Source organism: Tachyglossus aculeatus, chromosome 4, assembly GCF_015852505.1.
Source record: "Tachyglossus aculeatus isolate mTacAcu1 chromosome 4, mTacAcu1.pri, whole genome shotgun sequence".
In the NCBI taxonomy this organism is placed as follows: Eukaryota; Metazoa; Chordata; class Mammalia; order Monotremata; family Tachyglossidae; genus Tachyglossus; species Tachyglossus aculeatus.
In genome coordinates, this window is record NC_052069.1 from 85,567,826 (window position 1) to 85,586,713 (window position 18,888).

At 41.5% G+C, this 18,888-nt stretch overlaps 1 non-coding gene across 1 annotated transcript; it reads right to left on the reverse strand.

Moving 5' to 3' along the window:
* Positions 1-14,711: 14,711 nt before the first annotated feature.
* On the reverse strand, positions 14,712-14,849 carry LOC119927429. Its single transcript, XR_005450432.1, has one exon. It is a non-coding gene; the product is annotated as a small nucleolar RNA SNORA7 (small nucleolar RNA).
* Between the last annotated feature and the right edge of the window lie 4,039 nt (positions 14,850-18,888).

Consider the following 18,888-nt stretch of genomic DNA (forward strand, 5'->3'; position numbering starts at 1 on the left):
TGTAGAAAACTACTTATTTTAACAAAGTTCAAAATCTGAGAAATGCTTTTGTGTTATCCTTTCTCTTATTTATTTGCAGAAACAAATCACCAGAATTTGTCATAATACATTCTCCATAAAAGAAATCTTTTATATTAAATAAGACGTTTTTAATTCACAGTTGTAGGAAATTTAATAAGGGTCCTGACATTTACAGTTAGATTTGCTTCATTTCTGGTGTGTTAAAATATAGTGATTAAAATAAACCTGAAAACACTAAGCAATTGCAATTCAACAATTCTTTTTCATTTTTGATTGTTGTTGTGCTAGTTCTTAATTGTGTTATCAGATTACAATATTCCTCCAGATAATATTTTGGAAAATTTTCCGAAGTGTGAATTCAGACTCCCATCCGGCCCTTTTTATAGTTAAAGACATTTGAGTTTGAAGACATTGTAGGAGGCATGTTGAGAACAGTGAAATATTCTTGCTAGCTCTGAATATTATATTATAATATAATATATAATATAATATATTATATTATAATATTATAATATATTATATTATAACATAATATAATATATTATATTATAATATATAATATATTATATATATAATATAATATATTATAATATATAATATAATATATTATATTATAATATTATAAGGAGGAATATTGTCCTCCTTATCTGTGATAAGAACGGAGCCACCTTCACTCTTCAGAGGTGCCGCCGTGGCATGGATAAAACCATATAAAGTTTATAACAGTGTGGTGAAGTTTTTCATTTCGTGGCAATCAACAGATCTCTTCCCTTTTGGCATCCCAGCAACTGTTGCATGTGTCCCTTAACATGCTGAAGATGTCTGAAAGCCCCCCTTCTCTCTTGTGTTTCAGATGTCAAAAGGCGTAGTGGATAAAACAAGAGCCTGGAGGTCAGAAGGTCATGGGTTCTAATCCTGGCTCCACCACTAGTCTGCTGTATGATCTTGGGCAGGTCACTTCACTCCTCTGGGCCTCAGTTATCTCATCAGTTAAATGGGGATTAAGACTGTGAGCCCCTTGTGGGACAACCTGACTACGTTGTATCTACCTCAGTGCTTAGAACAGTGCTTGGCACATAGTAAGTGCTTAACAAATATCATAATAATAATAATAATAATAATAATTATTATTATTATTATTATTATTATTAGAGCAGGATAGGTTTTTAAGCCAGTGGGATCTATATTTCTGAGGTATTGGCATTCAACCAATCTTGGTGACTTCTCTTGCCCTTACCCAATGTCTTGACTGCTGCCGGGCTTGGGAGACAGGAGAACCTGGGTTCTGATGCTGGCTCCCCGACTTGTCCGCCGTGTGAACTTGGACAAGCCACTTCGCTTCTCTGTGCCTCAGTTCTTTCATCTGTAAAATGGGGATTAAGGCTGTGAGCCCCACGTGGGTCGTGGACTGTGTCCAATTTGATGAGCTTGTATCTACCCCAGCACTTAGTATAGAGCCGGGCACATAGTAAGTGCTGAACAACAACAAAAAAAGCCCATTCATTGTAAATGTTGGGGATTGTGGTTGGTAACCTTCTACCGCCCCACTTGCCGAGGTCAAGAAGCAGCATAGCCTAGTGGTAAGAGCCCAGGCTTGGGAGTCAGAGGTCTTGGGTTCTAATCCCGGCTCCGCCGCTTGTCATCTGTGTGACTTTGGTTAAGTCACTTAACTTCTCTGTGCCTCAGTTGCCTCATCTGTAAAATGGGGATTAAGACTGTAAGCCCCATGTGTGACAACCTGATCACCTTGTATCCTCCCCAGTGCTTAGAACTGTGCTTGGCACATAGCGCCTCACAAATAGCATTATTATTGTTATTATTATTATTATTGTTGATGGACTAGTCCTCCCACCCTCACTGTGGCTGCTTCCCCTAGACTATCAGCTCGTTATGAGCTGGGAACATGTCCGCTAATGCTGTTGTACTGTACTCTCCCAAGTACTCAGTACAATGCTCTGCACATTATGAGAGCTTAATTAATTAATTAATTTTCTCGTTTCAATAGAGCCGTTGTGATATTGCCATAGAGCTCTTTGCCGTTGTTTTCAGTCTCTGGGGTTCAGCTGTTTTGGTGATTTGGAGGTCACTTTTCGACATACCGATTCGAGGGTGAGTGTGAGCTTGGAAAACTTAAGACCGATGGTCCACCCAGCGATCTGTTCCACGTGTGGCTGCCATGATCCATACAACTTTGTGGGCCCTCTGCTGCTCTAAGGTGTAGTCTTATGGTTTAAATTGTCCGTGCGTCCTGAATGTGTTTCCCCTGATGGCAGGAGAAAGATGGGGTTTGTAATAATAATGATGACGATGATATTTGTTAAGCGCTTACTTTGTGCCAGGCACTGTACTAAGCGCTGAGGTGGATGCAAGCGAATTGAGTTGGACAGAGTCCCTGTCACACGTGGGGCTCACAACCTCAATCCCCATTTTACGGATGAGATTACTGACACCCAGAGAAGTGAAGTGACTTGCCCAAAGTCACAAAGACAAGTGGCAGAGCCGGGATTAGAACCCATGACCTTCTGACTCTTAGGCCCGTGCTCTATCCACTACACCTTGCTGCTTGGTGTTTGTCACATTCATTCAACAAAAATTTACCAAACCCATGCCACCTGATGTCTTTCTTCCATGTATGGCTGTCACAACTAGCGTAAAATCCCCCTTTTCAATGAATTCGTCTGATGTTGGTATTCCTTAGATGGGTTCATCTAAATCTTTGGAACAGTGCTTTTTCTTCATGACAGTCCTTAGCAAAACGCTTTAGTTTCAGGGATATTCACAGCATCATCAGGTGGAAATTTATGCCTCTGGGTGGGTTTGGAAGGCACAGTATTAGTGATTGTCTGAAAGACATCATAGCAGCGTGGTTTAGTGGAAAGAGCACAGGCTTGGGAGTCAGAGGTCATGGATTCGAATCCCAGCTCCGCCACTTGTCAGCTGTGTGACCTTGGACAAGCCACTTAACTTCTCTGTGCCTCAGTTACCTCATCTGTAAAATGGGGATTAAGTCTGTGAGCCCCACATGGGACAACCTGATCACTTTGTATCCCCCCCCAGCACTTAGAACAGTGCTTCGCACATAGTAAGTGCTTAACAAATACCATTATTATTATTATTATTATTATTATTATTATTATTATATCGGAGAGGGAGGTCCCTTCCAAAAGAAGGCATATCCAGTCCTGACCTCAGTGAGTAACCCTTCCAACTGGTAGTCTAGTGCTGTGATATCCATCTAATATCAGAATCCCTTTTTACAGATAAGATAACTGAGGCCCAGAGAGTGAAGTGACTTACCCAAGGTCACACAGCAGACAAATGACAGAGCTGGGATTAGAACCCAGGTCCTTCTGGTTCTCAGGCCTGTGCTTTATCCATTAGGCGATGCTGATTCTCCTTGCTCCCATATGCAGTGGTTATTTTTTTTCGCATAAGTCTTTTTTCTCTTTGCTTTTGCACCGCAGTTCAGTCAATCGTATTTATTGGGCACTTACTGTGTGCAGAGCACTATACTAAGCGCTTAGCCCTGCTGTACAATTTACCGGTTGTAATCTACTGTTGAGTTAGATTTGGGTGAGCGCGCATTTTTTTTGGAATATCTTTCATAGTCCCTGGTTCCACCCAGAACAATCAGTGCCCTCAAACATGCATAGGTCTGTTCAGACTTTCATCGTATTGCTGAACAGCTATGCTTGATCGGAAACAGTGGAGTAATAATAATAATAATAATAATAATAATAATAATGGTATTTGTTAAGTGCTTACTATGTATAAAGCACTGTTCTAAGTGCTCGAAGGATACAAGGTGATCATATTGTCCCACGTGGGGCTCACAGTCTTAATCCCCATTTTACAGATGAGGTAACTGAGGCCCAGAGAAGTGAAGTGACTTGCCCAAAGTCACACAGCTGACAGGTGGCGGAGTCGGGATTAGAACCCATGACCTTTGACTCCCAAGCCCGGGCTCTTGCCACTGAGCCACGCAGCCGGCCTGGGAGACAGAGGCCCTGGGTTCTAACTCCGACACTGCCATCCGTCTGCAGTGTGACCTTGGGCAAGTCACTTAATCCATCGGTGCTTCAGTTCCCCCATCTGCAAAATGAGGATTCAGTACCTGTTCCCCTTCCTGCTTAGACTCAGAGCCCTATGTGGGACCCGATGATCTTGTATCTACGCCAGCGCTTAATAGTTTGGCACATAGTAAATGCTTAACAAATAACACAGTTATTATTAATTATTCAGCGACCAATTTTCTGGGAAGCCTATTTGTGTAGGATTTCTTTGAGTGCAAAGATATCCTGCCTTGCCTAGGGCACCAGCCTTCTTGCTGAACTCTCTGCCTCCTTCCTCCCTGCAATCCAGGCCTTACCTGACTCGATAGATCATTTTTATATAAAAAAATTCTATCCACGTCTCCCCCCTCCTCTAGAACGTCCAGTCGTTGCTCATCCATCACTGCATCCTTACTATAGGCTTTAAAGCAGTCGGTCACCCTGCCCCCTCCTATATTACCTGCTGATTTCCCCCTATAAGCCACCCCGCACACATCGCTACTCTAATAATAATAATAATAATAATGATGATATTTGTTAACTGCTTACTGTGTGTGAAGCACTGTTCTAAGCACTGGGGAGATACAAGGTGATCAGGTTGTCCCACGTGGGGCTCACAGTCTTAATCCCCATTTTACAGATGAGGGAACTGAGGCACAGAGAATCAATCAATCGTATTTATTGAGCGCTTACTGTGTGCAGAGCACTGTACTAAGTGTTTGGGAAGTACAAGTTGGCAACATATAGAGACAGTCCCTACCCAACAGTGGGCTCACAGTCTTAAAGGGAGAGACAGAGAACAAAACCAAACATACTAACAAAATAAAATATATAGAATAGATATGTACAAGTAAAATAAATAAATAAATAAACAGAGTAATAAATATGTACAAACATATATACATATATACAAGTGCTGTGGGGAAGGGAAGGAGGTAAGATTGGGGGGATGGAGAGGGGGACAAGGGGGAGAGGAAGGAAGGGGCTCAGTCTGGGAAGGCCTAAGTGAAGTGACTTGCCCAAAGTCACACAGCTGACAAGTGGCGGAGCCAGGATTAGAACTCACGACCTCTGACTCCCAAGCCCAGGCTCTTTCCTCTGAGCCATGCTGCTTCTACTAAGCAATGTATAAGCTATTTGAGTTGGACACAATCCATGTCCCGCATAAGGTCGCTGTGGAAGGGAAATGTGTTTATTGTTATACTGTACCCTTCCAAGAGTTTAGGACAGTTCTTTGCACTGAGCCACGCTGCTTCTCTAATATCAACCTACGCACTGTACTTCGATTTTGTCTATCTCTCTGGCAACCCCTTGTCTATGTCCACCCTCTGGCAGGGAACTCCCTCCCTATTCACTTATGACAGACCACTACTCAGCCCGTTTTCAAGCCTTATTGACATCACATCTTTTCCAGGAGGCCTTCCCCAATTAAGCCTTCTTCTCCCCTATTCCCTCTCCCTTCTGCGTCACTTATGCACCCTTCAGACACTTGATAATCACCCCACCCTCAGCTCCACAGCACTCAGGTACATATCTGTAATTTATTTTAATGTCTCTTCTCCTCTAGACCATAAGCTCCTTGTGGGCAAGGAATGTGTCTATCAATTCTGTTGTATTCTCCCAAGCATTTAGTACAGTTAATAGTAATATTAATGGCATTTATTAAGTGCTTACTATGTGCAAAACACTGTTCTAAGTGCTGGGGTGGTTACAAGGTGATCAGGTTGCCCCATGGGGTGCTCACAGTCTTAATCCCCATTTTACAGATAAGGTAACTGAGGCACAGAGAAATTAAGTAACTTGCCCAAAGTCACACAGTTGGCAGAGGCAGGATTTGAACCCATGACCTCTGACTCCAAAGCCCGCGCTCTTTCCACTGAACCACGATGCTTCTCTCTTCACTTTTCTGTCCACACAGTAAGTACTCAATAAATACCATTGATTAGTTGATCAATTGCCAGTCTGAATTATCCCACAGTCAGCAGGAATTGCGTGTGACTTGTTTTTCAGTAGTGGTGACGGTTCATTCTGAGCTTCTGCACACCCTTGCCCACTCTCCCTGAAGCCAATAGTGCACCTAGGTTTTTAAAAAAATATATTTTTATTTTTAATAGCTTTTGTTAAGCACTTATGTAGCAGGCACTATGCTAAGTGCTGAGGCACTGTACTAAGCACTAAGACAAATAGCTAGGGTGTGGGTGCACTCTGTGACTGAAGAACAGTTTTCTCTGCATGCACTTGCTCCTGCTGTGAGGCAGATCTTGCTGTGAAACCCTTCAACACATACAATGCCTTCTACAACATGTGATGACACATGTTCCAGCTATTAAGGATGTTTTTAAATTAATGAAGGTGAGTCTCCTTGAAGTTTCAGATCCATGACCTACTATCAAGTGGAATTCGCCAAACACCTTGGGGCTTAACTGACTTTATCCCCAACAGGGAAGGGTTGTGCTTTCAAATCCATATAGCCGGAGGATGAAAATCATTGAAAGAGAATGATTATTTGTTTGAAAATGACCACAGTTGTACAGTTCTCCACAATATCTGAAGTGTGATAGAAGCCCAAAGAGAAAAGGAGGTATTCCAGCATGAGTTCTCTGCAATTTGAGACTTAAACGATATGCACCTTTACCTCCTATTCCATTCAGCCTGGTCCTTTAAGTACTTTCACTAATTATAACCTCTCCATTAGCAGGTGATTCATTATCAAATATAGGAAACTCAGATGGTATGATTGATGTTTAATGGTTTAATTTCACATCTATAGGGGACTATATCCCGTGACGTTAGACTTTAAGATTAATGCTAGAGGGGCAACTAATGAGCTTTCCCCCATCTCAAATGAAAGAACATTTCCAGCACATGTTCCAGCTATTAAGGATGTCACCACACAGTTGTCAGAGCCGTGAAAAATGGCAAAGCGCCCAAACCCAATGCCAAACCTGCTGGGAGCTACAAGTGTGGAGGGGATATCCTGCATAAGCATTTACAGATCCTCTTCCTCAATCAGTCCATCAATTATATTTATTGAGCGCTTACTGGGTGCAGAGCACTATACTAAGTGCTCGGGGGAGTACAATTTAGCAGAGTTGGTAGACACGGGACCTGCTCACAACGAGCTTAAAGTCTAGAGGGGGAGACATTAATATAACTGGATAAGTTATGGATAGGTACATAAGTGTTTTCCCTCTCAGGGTTGCACCTGGAGAGTTTCCAGTACTCTACCCGTCTTGGCTATGGGAGGGAAAGTCAAGCGGAGACCTACCCATTCCTAGCTTACGCGGTGGCTAGGGAATGGAGTTCTGCTACAAGTCAAACTCCCCTGTGCTGGGCAGCAGCAACATGAGAAAGAGTCGAGAGTGGAGACTCAAGTTCACTGCGCAGAAGGAGACGACGGTAAACCACTTCTGAATTTTGACCAAGAAAACTCTCTGGATACACTACCAGAATGATTGCAGATGGAGGTGGGAGAGATGTGTCCTTAGGGTCGTTATGGTTCAGAGACAACCTGACGGCATAAGACAAGACAAAGACATGAGTGTTTTGGGGCTTAGGAAGGGGTGAATAAAAGGTGCGAGTGCTCTGCACACGGTAAGCGTTCAGTAAATACGATTGAATGAATGAAAGTGCAGAGGTGACATAGAAGGGAGTGGGAAAAGAGGAAATGAGAGTCAAGTCAGGAAAGATCTCTTGGAGATGTGCTTTCAATAAGGCTTTAAGTATATAGAACACTGAAGGGATGTCTCAGGATCTCCAAGATGCCCACCATCTTCAAAAGGAAAGAGGAAAGATCAGAATGCAGCCATTGTCAGTGCAACTCATTATTCTCTGTGGCTGGCAATATCCTCACCAGAGTTCTCCTGAATCGACTATTGAGACTGTGAGCTCAATGTTGGGTAGGGACTGTCTCTATATGTTGCCAATTTGTACTTCCCAAGCACTTAGTACAGTGCTCTGCACATAGTAAGTGCTCAATAAATATGATTGATTGATTGATTGAACGCCATCGCCCAACAATGCTCCCAGAATCAAGTCTTTTGATAGGGCCTGGAAGTCGGAAGATTATGGATTCTAATCCCAGCTGCTCCACTTGTCTGCTGCGAGACCTTGGGCAAGTCGTTTCACTTCTCTGTGCCTCAGTTACCTCATCTGCAAAATGGGGATTGAGACTGTGAACCCCACATGGGGCGGGGACTGTGTCCAATTCAATTTGCTTGCATCCACCCCAGCGCTTAGTACTATGCCTGGCACATAATAATAATAATGATGACATTTATTAAGCGCTTGCTATAATAATAATAATGATGATGATGTCATTTATTAAGCACTTACTATGTGCAAAGCACTGTTCTAAGCACTGGGGAGGTAACAAGGTGATCAGGTTGTCCCACGGGGGGCTCACAATCTTAATCCCCATTTTACAGATGAGGGAACTGAGGCACAGAGAAGTGAAGTGACTCACCCAGAGTCACACAGCTGACAATTGGCGGAGCTGGGATTTGAAGCCATGACCTCTGACTCCAAAGCTCTTGCTCTTTTCCACTGTGCCAAGCTGCTTCTCTTAAGTGCTTAACAAATACCATCATCATTATTATTATTTTTCTAGCACTGAAGCTCTACTGGCTTTAAGACATCTGTGGTGGGGAGAATGAGTGACAGCAAGACAGCCAAACAGCTTCTGTACGGTGAGCTGAAATTAAACTGCAAGCAAGAAGCTCAGAGGCAACATTTTAAGCAGGCAGTAAAGTGAAGCCTTGAAAGGAGTTGCATCCCATCTGAAGATTGAGATTAAGTTCCACAGATATATGTCACACTGAAATAAGGAGAGGAGCAGCTTCACGTAAAGGTCAAGGGAAAGAGGGACAAATGTGAAGATTGCACCAAGCGTTGCTAACATTTAATGCGACGTCATAAGGGACAGGCTCTGTGAGCTCATGGGCGGAATTGAATCTTCATCACAATAACTGGGGTATTTGTTAAGCACTTACTATTTGCAAGGCGCTGTACTAAGCACTGGGGTAGGTACAAGAAGTGACTTGCCCAGGGCCACACAGCAGACAAGTGGTGAAGCCAGAATTAGAACTCAGGACTTCTGATTCCCAGGCCCGTGCTCTTTCCACTAGGTCATGCTACAATTATATACTCGTAGCTGAATGTCACCTTCAGTGGTGATGTCTTCAAGTGTTGAGAAACATATATGAACCCATGGGAATCCCGACTCTTTTAAGTTATTCATTCAGTCGTGTATTAAGTGCTTACTATGTGCAAATCACAGGACTAAGCGCTTAGTTATCCATCTCTCTGCTCAGATGAAATGCCCTTGTAAAGAATGGTTCTCGTCTCACATTCAGCTAACCGGGAAACAGCTGTGGTTGAAAAATCTGAGCTTGTCAATTTAACTATTTTATGTGAAAGAGAAATACACCTGAAATAGAAATTCCGCTACTGCTGATGCTGCATTGTGGGAAAGGAATGTACTTTGCAGAGGGAGCTGTATTTTATGAAGTGAAATAAATTGTACTGCTTTGTGAAAATGAGTGTTGCTCAATTTTTTGTAGTGAACGAGGCTGAAAATGAATCAGTTTTCTTTTGGGGAAAGAATATTTGACTTTTTTTTAGTGGTAGCTGAATCAACAAAGATGTTGTACTAAATATCTAGAGGTAAAGGTAATGATAGTGATAACGTGGTATTTGTTAAGCACTTATTATGTGCCAGGCACTGTCCTAAGTGCTGGGGTGGTTACAAGCAAATCTGGTTGGACACAGGGACTGTCCTTGTCCCATGCAGGGCTCACAGTTTCAATCCCCATTTTACCGATGAGGTAGCTGAGGCACACAGAGAAGTGAAGTGATTTACCCAAGGCCACACAGCAGACAAATGATGGACTTGGGATTAGAACCCATGACCTTCTGGCTCCCAAACCCGTGTTCTGTCCACTTCTCCCTGCTGTTTCTAATATGATGCTAATAATTTGATGTTTTATAATCCTCCCTGCTAGTAAGTTACTTAGGGAAGCACATTAATTCAGCCCCCAAAGGGAATGTTTAGAGCATTCCTATTTTAAAGCTTTAGAAAGGTGCATGCACTTTTTCTCTAAATAAGTGTGCTACTTTTGTAGGGCACTAAAAGGTCTCTTAGGGCTTGAAAGAGTTATTTCCTCCTTTCTTTTAACTGATATATTCAGATGAGAAAATATGTGTAGCTGCCCTTTGGGATTTCAAAGTGGCGATCCATATGGGGGAGATTTTATTAGTACAAGGCACTTGCAACAAAAATTCCTAATGTTCCAAAGGACCTCCCTAGTTGTACTTATTAGATCATGAAGTGCTCTTTAAAAATTGCCCAGTGAAAATAGCCAATAATTCCTTACATTTTTTGGAACTCAAGTAATATCCCACTCTCTTCCTTTTTTGTGAGAGGGGCCTGCATGTGTGTGAAAGAGCAGGGTGAATGAAGCAAAGGAAGATGTGAAGCAACATGGCTCAGTGGAAAGAGCCTGGGCTTTGGAGTCAGAGGTCATGGGTTCAAATCCCACCTCCACCACTTGTCAGCTATGTGACTATGGGCAAGTCACTTAACTTCTCTGGGCCCCAGTTACCTCATCTGTAAAATGGGGATGAAGACTGTGAGCCACCTGTGGGACAAACTCATCACCTTGTAACGTCCCCAGTGCTTAGAACAGTGCTTTGCACATAGTAAGTGCTTAATAAATGCCATCATTATTATTATTAGTAGTAGTAGTAATAGTAGATCTTGTGAGCACCAAACAGGAAAATAGGGTATTTTCATCCTTTCACCATACCTCAAGTTCTCCATGTTTGTCGCTCAGTCGATCTCTCTGGCTGTCACTATGCCAATCTCTTCCTTGGTCTCTGAAAACTCCATTATTGGGTCTAATCTAATTATGATAATAATGGTATTAGTTCAGCACTTACTATGTGCCAAGCACTGTTCTAAGCGCTGGGGTAGATACAAGGTTATCAGGTTGTCCCCTGTGGGGCTCACAGTCTTAATCTCCATTTTATAGCTGAAGTAACTGAGGCACAGAGAAATTAAGTGACTTGCCCAAAGCTGACAAGTGGTGGAGGCAGGATTAGAACCCATGATCTCTGACTCCCAAGCTCGGGCTCTGTCCACTGAGTCATGCTACTTCTCTCCCTTCCTCTCACCCATCTCTCTTTGTCCATCCCCTTCTCCTCCCACCCCATTCCTCTTTCTCACTTGCTCTCTCTCTCTCCCTCTCTTGTTCCTTTCCCCTTTCTCTCTCCTTCTCTCCCTTTTACACCCTCTTGCTCTTTCTCTTTCATTTTTTTTTATCCTCCCTTCTGTCTTACCCACTTTCTGGATCTTTATTTTAGTGTGCTGTCTCTCCCCATTTGGAAAGAAATGATCATGCAATTAATTTCCCAAACTACTTCTTCCCTTCCACTTCTGCCCTTTCTCACCCTTTTGTTCTTATTATAATAATAATGATGGCATTTATTAAGCGCTTACTATGTGCAAAGCACTGTTCTATTATCCTACCCCACCCTCCCTTCCATCCTTTATTGTCACGTTTCTCTTCTCTGTGTCTTTCCAATAGATGGAACAGGAGGGAAAACTGGGATGAGCAATTCTGGAAAAAGCTAACTGCTGAACAGCATTCTCTTTTCTTCTAGGCTAGATTTTTCATTTCAAAACTCGTCTAAATTATACTCTGGTGTGTATACAAGAGGTACTAATTGGGAAGACTATGACTTTTTGGATTAAAAATAACATTTTCTCACCTTGTACAATTGAAATGGCATATAAGAAGAGTTTTTTTGAGATTGGACTTTCATTTTGAACTTAAAAATGAACAAAGATAAAGGAATATTGATTCTCAATCTGAAGTTTCCCATCAGAAAATGGCATCCATTCCTTCTTATTAGAAAGCTGTGGGGGGGTATAGTGAGTTTGTCTGATGGAAAGTCCAGGATTTATTGAATTGAAAAATATGCACCTAATTATCTTTTGAAATCACATACACATTTTCAGGTTGAACCATCATAGGTGGAGGAAGCTAAATAAAACTTGATATATTCCCAGTTTTGAAATATTCTGTTTCTCACACTGTCCTCCAGTTTACATGGATTAGTTTTCTTGTGCAGAGAAACCACCCTCCAGCTGCTACACGTTTTAATTTTTTCCCAATTATTGCAGGGTTTTTTTTCCTTTTGGCAAATATATTCAGATGAGAAAACATAATGGCACTTGGAACAGGATTTTCTTAAATTCAAAAACAAGCTAAAATGTAAAACTGGTACATTATTGATGAAATCTTGTGACAGTGGATGAGATCACTCCTAGGTGCCGTTAATCTGTTTTGTGTGGTACTTCAGAACTGAGGAAGTATTTCAAAAAGCAGCTTATACGCTTATATAAAATGTAAGGAAAATGGATAAACTAAGGATTACGGTTCTATAAACCGAGCTATGAACATTCCATTATTAAAATGTCTGTTGCCTGAAGTAGCTATTTTACTTGGATCTTTTTAATCTATTATTAATGTGCTTCTGTTGCTGAGTCCATAAATGTTGACATTAAGCTTTTAGATTTTAAATCAAGTTTAGGCCTTTCAGAACCCAGAAATGATTTAGAAAATGATTTGAATTTGGACATGTCAAGCAATCATAGGACCCAAGAGCATACCTATCCATGCAACTTTAATCAAGTTCTGAAAAACTGAATTGAATTTCCATCACCTTAATCTAACTGGTTAGTCATTTTCTCCTCTTAGTCAGTGGAGTGCCGCCTTTTCTACTGTGACATTCGAAAAGAGTTGTACCACCTTCTGAATGTTACTCGCAAAATATTAGCCCCTTGTGTACTTAATTTCCTTCTATGAAGACAATTACAGATGTGGAAAAAAGGTAAAGGCTTCCTTCCATTAGCAGAAAATATCTATTCCTTTCTACTCCCAGATAAGGTGTATTAATTTCCTTCAGAGATTCCTTCTAAGGATACTAAGAGAATGAAGACTAATAATACTTTAGTTATCACAACCAAAAGGTGCACCAGTCCTTCCCCTGGCCTGGCATGCCCTCCCTCCACACATCCACCAAGCTAGCTCTCTTCCTCCCTTCAAAGCCCTACTGAGAGCTCACCTCCTCCAAGAGGCCTTCCCAGACTGAACCCCCTTTTTCCTCTCCTCCTCCCCATCCCCCCAACCCTACCTCCTTCCCCTCCCCACAGCACTTGCATATATATTTGTACAGATTTATTACTCTATTTTACTTGTACATATTTACTATTCCATTCATTTTGTTAATGATGTGCCTATAGCTTTAATTCTATTTGTTCTGACGACTTGACACCCGTCCACATGTTTTATTTTGGTATCTGTCTCCCCCTTTTAGACTGTGAGCCCGTTGTTGAGTAGGGACCATCTCTATATGCTGCCAACTTGTACTTCCCAAGTGCTTAGTACAGTGCTCTGCACACAGTAAGCACTCAATAAATACGATTGAATGAATGAATAATGTGCAACTAGTTTTTGAAAAGGAAAATTTGAGAAAAATTATAGTTTTGTACACCTCTTCTTTTTTTTTAATAACTTTTCTCTTATCTCTCTTTCCTGCTACCAAGAAGCAATCTAAGTGACTTGACTTGATAAGCATTTTGAAGACAGTAAGTCAGACTGTAGAGTACAAGGAAGTTTCAAATAATTTATTTCCCCAAAAAAGCATTAGCATACCAATAAATACTTTGATTTGGAAAATTCCAGACTTTATCCTCATTCTGTGAGGGAGTCTTCAGTGAGAAATCTAAGGAGGCTTCAGAATGTCTTTTGTATCCTCATAGCGTGTTTTCTAGCTAAAATTAAATTTAGTAAAAATCTGACCCCTTCCTAAATAATAATAATAATGATGGTATTTGTTAAACACCTATAATGTGCCAAGCACTGTTCTAAACGCTACCCATAGCCATCATAGGCAAACATGTTCACTTCTCTCAGGGTCTCTCAAGGAAAAGCTGATTCCTGTCAATGTAGCTCATAGCTCGAAGCAACAGCATACACAAACTGCTCTGTGGTAACTGAACTAGGGCATGGACAAAAGCAAAGCCTTAAAGACACAATAAAGCAGAACCTCAGCAGAGCAGTGGATAGTTAGAATGCAACATCAGAAGATAAATTCACCTAGCCTGTAGAATTAGATCTGGGGAATCATGACACCAAAAGAAAGAAAAAAGAAATGTCATTGGGCACTTAGGGTAAGAAGAGCAGTAAAGGGGCAATCTTTACCTGAAAGTAGTGTGGAAGGGATGGTCCGTCAGGCAATAATATTTCTTTAGCCACAGTCAAGTGCTCCAATTAAAAAATGACCACCGGTAGCTCCAGGTACCTATATGTAAATAAACCTATTGTGAGCAGGGAATGTGTCTACCAATTCTTTCATATTGTATGCACCCAAGCACTTAGTACAGTGCTCGGCGCCTAGTCTTGTCTTATGCCATCGAGTCGTTTCCGACCCATAGCGACACCACGGACACATCTCTTCCAGAACACCCCGCTCTCCATCTGTGATCATTCTAGTAGTGGATCCATACAGAAAATACAGAAGTGGCCCTCGACTCTGTCCTATGCTGCTGCTGCCCAGTACAGGGGAATATTGACTTGTAGCAGATGGCCTTCCACTCGCTAGCCACAGGCCAAGCTAGGAATGGAATGGGTAGGCCTCTGCTTGACTCTCCCTCCTGTAGCTGAGACCGGTAGAGGACTGGAAACTCCCCAGGTGCCTCCCAGAGAGGGGTTCGGCACATAATAAGCTCTCAATAAATACGATTGGATCGATTGATTGTTATGTACATGTGCCTCCTAGGTGACACAATTGGATAAGCACTCAACACGTGAGTTAACTCCTATGGTGCCTTCACATTATGAACGACCATGTGGTAAGTGCATGTTGTATTGTGAGTGTGAAGGAGGACCAAGGATTTGAATATTTAGACAGGATAGGATCATGGATTATTGATATGTAGAATTTGTTTATTGTGTATGAATGAAAGGACTAGAGGCTATTTCAGAAGAATTTTAGTTAGATCAAGTTCAACTGGAATATTTTCCTGATAATAATTACAATATGTTCTGTTTGTGTCAGACATTCATATTTCTTGAGTGCTTACTCTGTGCAATACACTGTAATAATAGTAATAATTATGGTATTTGTTAAGCACTTACTATGTGCCATGCACTGTTCTAAGCGTTGCAGTAGGTTGTCCCACGTGGGGCTCAAAGTCTTAATCCCCATTTTACAGATGAGGGAACTGAGGCACAACAAAGTGAAGTGGCTTGCCCAGGGTCACACAGCAGACAAGTGGCGGAGATGGGATTAGAACCCGCGTCTTCTGACTCCCAAGCCTGGGCTCTTTCCACTAAGCATTTGGTAGAGTACACTATAACAATAAAACAGACACATTCCTTGCCCACAATGAGATTACAGTCTAGAGGGGGGAGAGAGACATTAATATAACTAAATAAAATTACAAATATGTACATAAGTGCTATGGGGCAGGAAGCAGGGGGATGAATAAAGGGAGCAAATTAAGGTGACGCAGAAGGGAGTGGGAAAAGAGGGCATAGTCAGGGAAGGCCTCTTGGAAGAGCTGTGCCTTCAATAAGGCTTTGAAGGAGGGGAGAGTCATTGTCTAATCATAATAATAATTGTCTAATCTTCATAATAATAATTGTAGTATTTGTTGAGTGCTTAGCACCGTAACATTTTATCTAGTTCTGGATTCATTCATTCATTCAATCATATTTATTGAGCGCTTACTGTGTGCAGAGCACTGTACTAAGCACTTGGGAAGTCCAAGTTGGCAAAATATAGAGACGGTCCCTACCCAACAATGGGCTCACAGTCTAAAAGGGGGAGACAGACAACAAAACAAAACATGTCTACAGGGGTCAAGTCGTCAGAATAAATAGAAATAAAGCTAGATACACATCATTAGCAAAATAAATAGAATAGTAATAGATCCAAAATAATCAGGTCAATTAAGGACCCAGATGGGGATCACAGTCTAAGAAGGAGGTATTTAATCTCCATTTTACAGATGAGGACGCTGAGGCACGGAGAAGTTAAATAGCTTGCCCAGGGTCACAGAGCAAGCCAGTGGCAGAGCTGGGATTAGCACCCAGGTCCTTTATCTCTCAGGTCCATGCTCTTCCCACTGCTTTTTTTTTAAAAAAAGATATTTATTAAGCGCTTCCATGTGTCACACACTATTCTGAGTGCTGGGGTAGATACAAGTTAATTAGGTCGGAAACAGTCCCTGCCCAGCATGGGGCTCGAAGTCTATAAAAGGTCTAGCGATGCTTTCAGAAGAATTACAGAATTAGATCAGATTCAACTAATTTTTTCATGATAATAATTGCAGTATGTTGTGTTCACATAATAATAATAATAATAATGGCATTTGTTAAGTGCTTAGCACTGTACTAAGTGCTGGGGTAGATACAAGTTAATTAGGTTGGAAACAGTCCCTGCCCCACATGGGGCTCGCAGTCTATAAAAGGTCTAGCGACGATTTCAGAAGAATTACAGAATTAGATCAGGTTCAACTAATTTTTTCATGATAATAATTTCAGTATGTTCTGTTCACATAATAATAATAATAATGGTATTTGTTAAGTGCTTAGCATTGTACTAAGTGCTAGGGTGGATGCAAGATAATCAGGTCCCACAGTCTAAATAGGAGGAAGAACAGGTTATATTAATATTAGTATCTGTCTCCCCCTCTAGTCGATAAGCTCATTATGGGCAGGGAACATGTCTAACAACTTGGTTCTATTTTACTCTCCAAGTGCTTAGTGCAGTTTTCTGCACACGATAAGCGCTCTGTAAATATGATTGATTTAAACAGGTATTGAATCCACTTTGCAGATGAGAAAACCGAGGCACAGAGAAGTTAAGTGAAGTTGAGTTAAATTCACACAGCAGACAAGTGGTGGAGCAGGATTAGAACCCAGGTCCTCTGATTCCCAAGCCCATGCTCTTTCCATTATGCTAAGCTACTTCTCAAACATAACACCTATCCAAAGATTTCTAAGCCATACATTTTATCTGGTGTGGGATGGGTGGGAGGGAAACAGGTGTTACCATTGGTATTGTACAAATGGTAACAGTGCTCTGCACATAGTAAGTGCTCAATAAATACGATTGATGATGAAATGGAGAAACAGGGCCCAGAGATTCTGATCCAACTGCAAAGCCAAAATTAGAATTCAAGCTTCCTGACTCTTGCCTTCTCCAATCCTTTTCCGGCCAGAGTGTGCCGCCTCTTTTTGATATCTGAACTACTGACATACAGATTTGCAGTTTTAACAGAAAATAACATTTAACAGCTACTTGGTCAGTCCTTCAAAATGGCTTTTGCTTATAGACAGATTTTTTTTAAAAAATGAAAGTGCTCACCCTTCACAGTTAAAACCTCATTAGGAACAAGTGGATTTTACCCACTACTTCCACCTCCCCTTTCTCTTACAGGAAGAAATCAGTATTCCCTCATTCCCTGATCTCCATCTAGTAAATTGGCTTTTTTTTCCCTCCTACCTTTCAAATACTGTTGGAAGTAGCAATTCTTTGTGTAGTTTAATAACAAATGATGCTTCTCATATCCTCCCCCAAACACATCTAATAAATGAAACTGATAAGATCTGCTCAGGCAGTTTGTCTAGAGACTTTCAGAATGTTTTTTCCCCCTCTATCCCATACCAAAGAATTCTAAGGAAATGCAGAGTATGAGGGAATATGTCCTTCTAACCAAATGCCCTTCTCACTTTAAGATTAGAGTAGTAGTTCCATTGTTATGTCCAGGAAATGCAAGAATGCGTAGTCCAAAATAATAAGTGCTTCCTATGTACCAAGTACTGTACTAAGTGCTGGGGTAAGCACAAGATAATCAGGTCCCACATGGGGCTCATAGCCTAAGGAGGGAGAACAGGCATTGAATCCCCATTTTGCAGGTGGAGGAACTGAGGCCCGGAAAAGTAAAGTGACTTCTCCAAGGTCACACAGCCGACAAGTGGCAGAGCCAGGTTTAGAACATAGGTCCTCTGACTCCCAGCCTTGATCTCTTTGAGTTAGTCCATGCTGCTTCTCCCAAAGAAAGGGGAGCAGTAGGAGACCCAAGCCTCCAGGAAGCCATTATGTTTTCTCTTATTGTCTGTTTCTCCTGTCCAGGAATACCTGCCGGGTCACTGTTCCTAGGACCAGAGGCACTTTTAAAAGTTGTAAAATATTTGTCACCATAGCAACTTCAGCACTGGTTACTGTATTTGAAATCATGTTTCCTTTTCCTTCTGTTCTCAAGAATTTTCGGCCCAAGAGAAAAAAAAATTCAGTCACTGATGATAAGTAGTCAGAAATCTTTTGTAGATTTCACCCCTATGCAAATTTTAACTTAAAAAAAATAATAATAATGGCATTTATTAAGCGCCTACTATGTGCAAAGCACTGTTCTAAGCGCTGGGGTGGTTACAAGGTGATCGGATTGTCCCACGGGGGGCTCACAGTCTCAATCCCCATTTTACAGATGAGGTAACTGAGGCCCAGAGAAGTGAAGTGACTTGCCCAGAGTCACACTGCTGACAAGTGGCTGAGCTGGAATTTGAACCCATGACCTCTGACTCCAAAACCCATGCCCTTTCCATTGAGCCACACTGCTTCTCTAAAAAATTAATCTTAGTTTTGTTTTCAACTTCAGGTGCTTTTCCTACCTGCATGAATATCTTTGTGGATGGAGGTATTTTTAATAATAATAACTATGGTATTTGTTAAGCGCTTCTTA